The 5,505-nt window shown below is 34.7% G+C and overlaps 1 non-coding gene across 1 annotated transcript; it reads right to left on the bottom strand.

The window, feature by feature from the left end:
- Positions 1 to 986: 986 nt before the first annotated feature.
- TRNAS-UGA (transfer RNA serine (anticodon UGA)) lies at positions 987 to 1,068 on the bottom strand. The gene has a single exon. It is a non-coding gene; the product is annotated as a tRNA-Ser (tRNA).
- Positions 1,069 to 5,505: the final 4,437 nt, after the last annotated feature.

Below are 5,505 nucleotides of genomic sequence, written 5' to 3'. Positions count from 1 at the left end.
TGGTCCCTTAACTATGCAAATTAAAGCATTTTAGTAATTTATAACCTATTCCTTAAACGACTTTAAATTTATATGCTTGACATCCATGTCAGTATTGTATGACATTGACACTTTATTAACCGATTAACCGATGAATTTTTTTGTAAAATAAGGGTACTTTTCAGTGTTTTAAAAGTCATATTCAAATTCTTCGTCAAATGCTTAAATCAAATTAAAATTCCCACTTAGTCTATAATTTTTTTCATTCACAAAGATTTGACGACAACCATAATTTCTACCATCTCCATAAACGAAATCAATGTTCCTTGAAACCGTCAGATAACCACATCATTAACAATTAATATATTCAAATCTGCATAGTGGTGGTTCTTATGAACATGTATGTTTTAGTTACGGGTTCCGATTCTCCTCTCTATCCCCAAATCACAAATAGAACCACTATTCTCCCTCTATTCTCATATGCGAATTCATTTTTCTATTGTAAGAGATATGGATTATTCTATTAATTTCCTTCTCAAACCAATAATAAGGAATTGATAACCATATTCACGGACAAAAATGGAAACAACGATAATACGTGAAAATAAAGCCATAAAGTTGTTTGGTCTCCTGTCACATGCATACATATTTCAAAGAAATGTCACAGTGGCCATACGCATGAAGTGTACCTCATCAACTACCTCTATTATTTAATTTATACAATCTATGATTTCCACTGGTTATCGAATATCAAATCCAACATTATCAACTAGAAATTGGTTGCTCTAGTTCATGGAATGTAACTATGCTAGCAGTGAGATACCTCTCTTGCACCGACGACAGAGTGAAATTGAGAACTAATTGTCTGCGCGGTCAAAGTTTATTAAGTAGTATTAAATTTTAGTTTTTGAAATTTGACTTTTGTAATTCTGGGTTTTGGTTAATGATGGCAAATAAAATTTTAATAATTGATGGTTTAAATATTCTTGTTCTATAGGAAAAAAATTCGTCAACAGCAGGGTTTGAACCTGCGCGGGCGTAGCCCAATAGATTTCAAGTCTATCTCCTTAACCACTCGGACATATTGACTCTATATTTAAGAATCTGATGATTTTATCATGCTTTTAATTTTTTTTAGATCATATAAATTATACAATTAACTCTGTTAAAAAAATCATACATAACATTTTTTTTAATCAAAGGAATATATATTAATTCAAAAAACCATAATACAAAGCAAGGTGATCATACTGATCCAACCTATCCAACTTGACAAAAAACCTAGTAAAACTAAGTCATCAATTTAGCAAGATGACTTCTAAACTTCCTATATTGCCATCCTTTATATACAATGTTATCTTTGATGTTATCCTCTATACAATATGTATTAAGTACATTCCTAAAAAAACAAATGTTATTCCTCATGTTCCAGACAAAGTAAATTGTCTCAACAATTGCCATTTTCAAGCAAGCTGCTTTCCATCCCTTCCTTTTTGTAACCTCAATTAGCCATTGGAGTTCTTCTTCCCATTGAAGTGGTGTGTGCCTAATCTCCAACCATTCAAGAATGTTCCTCCATATATAATCAGTGGCTATGCATTGAAAGAAAAGATGGTCTATAGTTTCATCCTCTCTCTTACACATACTGCAAATTTTGTCTTGAATGAATCCCATCAAACATAACTTTAAAAAGGAGAAATACACTTTTTGATAATAACTTCAATAAGGACCATAATGGTCCCTTAACTATGCAAATTAAAACATTTTAGTAATTTATAACTTTCATACCCCAAAATTTGCCTATCATATTACAAGATATTTTGACTCACCTGAATCTCAATTGCTCAAGACAATATATGAGCTGAGCATACTTACCCCCTCCTAAGGACTAAGATCCAAAATTAGGGTTTTTGATTTAATCAAGGAAAATTAATTTCTGATGCCTCAAGTGAACTTCATGGCTTCTCATATGATTAAAAAAAAAACCTCTATGCCAAGTTTCAAGCCATGATTCCCAAGATTACTCAATCAATAGCTCAAAAAGTCAACAGTCGACTAGTTGACCTAAGAGTCAACTGTGGTCCAAGTACAGTCAAAATTCCTGATTTTTGGTCAACATCCTTATATTGAAGTAAAATTCATCATATGATCAATTATTTATCATGATTCATCAAGGAAAGTTCAGAAATCAGCAAAACTCAAAGTTTCTAAATAAGGGTTTTTGGACTAAAAGTCAACTGAACTTTGACCAGCCATAACTCTCACATGGAACATCAGAAATTTCCCAACAAAAGCCTATCTTGAAGGAAATTGAATTATCTACAATTTTGTTTCTCATAGGCTAAGGCCAGAAATGCACCATTTAGGAGATATGAGCCAAAACATTACACGTCTTTCTAGAAGCTCGCAAAAAGCTGTTTTTTGACAGGGGCCATATCATCAAGATAAAATCTCCAATGCAAAAAAGCTTCCAAAGTAGCTTGTAGAGGACATCTTGAGCTTTCTAAAAAGTCCTAGATCGTCTCCATATGATAAATATTGAATAAGTTATGGCTTGCACAAGTTAGTCGATTTGGGGAAAATTGTTAGAAAGTATAGGATAAGTATTTCTAGTATCGTCTCCTCGGGGATTGATTCGATATTATCGCCGTTCTACAGCTTAGTGTATCTTGAGTTAGGTTTTGGGTAACAGTTTGGTGACATGAAATGTTAATAGCATGCGAAGTAAATAAAGACAATAAAATATGGTTTGAAAACGATTTGAGAAAACTGTGTCAAGATTAGTGTTCGTTAGTTTGCTTCATATGTACTCTCACGATCATATATATGAACCTATTAATGATTAATACAATCACGTATCCTCTCGATACCATTTATCTCTAAAGCAATATCGTGATTATTATCATACTAACCGTCAGATGATCTCTCATGCCGACAATCAACGTGATAATCTTAAAAGCTTGATACATGTGATTATCAACTCACAAATCTATCTCTAGAGTTTGTTCATTGATAGATGAATATCTTTTAGATCTAGCTTTGAAACATATCTCTCAATAGTGATCCAAAACAACAAATGAAACATAAACAACAAGATATTCACCATGTATTGATCATTAACCAAGTTCATACATAATAGATCAAAGACAATACATATTTACAAACTAACTACCGCTAATCTTGACACAAGATGAAACTTAGCCCTCCATATCCATGGAAGCTTCAACAACAAGCAACAAACCAAGATTTAGTGACATCAAACTCAAGAAGATTGAAGAAATATGTTTGGAAATCTTGATTTTCTCTTAAGATATGGTATTTTTTCTTCTTCTCTTGCCCTAGCTTTTTTTTCTAAAATGTGTGTTATCCTAAAAATTATGCTAACCACTCTTAATCATCAATTTTATGTGGCTAAGAACAAAAGTTGAAAAAGTAGGTCCGCTGAGCGGAGCAGGTCCGCTGAGCGGAGTAGCCAAAATATCTGCTTTATCTTCAAGGTCCGCTGAGCGGAGGGGGTCCGCTGAGCGGAGCCAACTTTGTTGCTCGTCCCTGCCCATGTCCGCTTGAACTCCGCTGAGCGGACTTGTTGGTGGAAAATCTCTGTCCAGGTCCGCTTGGACTCCGCTGGGCGGACCTTCTTGCACAAAACTCCTTCTTTTGGTCTTCCACCCTCATTGCAAGCTTGTCTTGACCATTTCTTTTCATTCCATCTTGCCAAAAATTGCTAAAACCTATAGAACACATTACAAAAGTTAATAAACTAACTTAAATAGAAAACAAACACCAAGTTATTTATTTACATACTAATATATCAAAAGGCAATCAAATTTGGCACAAGAGTGTAAGAAATACCACAAAACTTATATACAAAATATACACAATTGGGATTCTAACAACTCTCCCCAACTTTGATCTTTGTTTGTCCTCGAACAAAGCTAGCTCAAAAACATACATCAACAAACCACACAAGGTTAGTAACATCAATTGAATGGTTCAAACTTGAGTTACATACCTACAAGATAAGTCTTCCTTGCTTGTACAAGATTCTAACATGACTATGAACCATTTCCTAAACACAAACATTTCAACACAATTGCATTAAAAAGATAATGTTCATGAATGAATCTCCTAGGTTGCGCTTCATAAAATAATTGAAGGACAATTGCAATGATAGCATAAGGGACAAATCACACTCACTAGCAATGATGCACATCCAAAACAATTCATACATTCATCTATACTATGCACACGAGACAATAGAGACAAAGATCACTGAGGACTTCATTCGGTTGTAGCTTGGCATGGGTTCCAAACAAGTGATATTATATGTACACGGCCATTGAAACAAAAAGGGTGAATGATCATGGAAAGCATTATTTATGAACACAACTACTCATATGTCACCCTTTTGTTCTTCACCATACAATGCATTCTTTTCTTTTCTTTAGATCATTGAGACTTTTTTTCTTTAGATCTTTACCATTTATTCTTTCTTTCTCTTTTTTTTTCTTTTTCAAAGAATGCATTGCACCACCATTTCCTTTCTTTTCTTTCTTTCAAGTACATCTCTCCCCAACTTTGAACATTTCTATCTATAAGAATATCAATGCTTTCCATTCAAGTTTCAAGTACTATTGGGTTAAGTGTTTACCAAAGAAAGTTTTCAAGTGAATCAAGACTTCTCTTCTCTTTTTCTCTCTCTATTTTTTTCTTTCTCTACCTCACTTTTTTCTTCACTCTCATTTTCAACTAAAACTCCCTCATTTTTCTTTGGTTCTACTTCACTTTCTACCTCTTTCTCCTTCTCTATCCCAACTTCCTCCTCCTCAGCCTCCTTCTCCACTTCACTTTCAAGCACTCTCCCACTCCTAGTTACAACCGCTTTGCAATGCTCCTTAGGATTGGTTTGAGTGTTTGCCGTGAATGATGGTCCGGTTTGCTTCTCGGCTAATTGTTTTGCAAGTTGGCCGACTTGAGTCTCTAAATTCTTTATTGCCGCTTCATTACTCTTTTGATTCGCCATTGATGCTTGCATAAATTGATTTAGATTCTCCTCCAACTTTGAAGGCTTGTCCTGAGGTGGTGGTTGTTGAAAAGGATTTTGTCTTTGTTGATAATTATCTTGTCTCCACCCTTGACCATATTGTGGTACATTCGGCCTTTGTTGGTATCCACCTTGATTTTGGTAAGGAGCTTGTCTTTGTTGATAGCCTCCTTGATTTTGAATCGCCATATAATTCACTTCATTCATCGGTGGACAATATCCGGTAGGGTGGTCTCCACTACAAAGCTCACACAAAGCAACTTGTTTATTCTTGTTAGGATCTTGTAGCTCCTTGAGGTAACCTTGCCATTTGTTTTGTAAGCTCCTCCACTTGTTGAGAAAGAAGCTTATTCTGAGCAAGAATAGCATCATTGGTCCCTAATTCAATAAGCCCCGGTTTCTTTTGAACAACTCCTCTGTTATGTTGCACCTGATGATCATTTCTGGACATTTTCTCAATTATTTCAATTGCCTCCGCTGCT

The sequence above is a fragment of the Vicia villosa genome, linkage group LG3, assembly GCF_029867415.1.
Source record: "Vicia villosa cultivar HV-30 ecotype Madison, WI linkage group LG3, Vvil1.0, whole genome shotgun sequence".
Taxonomy (NCBI): domain Eukaryota; kingdom Viridiplantae; phylum Streptophyta; class Magnoliopsida; order Fabales; family Fabaceae; genus Vicia; species Vicia villosa.
Note: the sequence above shows the minus strand (reverse complement) of the source record. Positions and strands in the feature narration are given on the sequence as shown.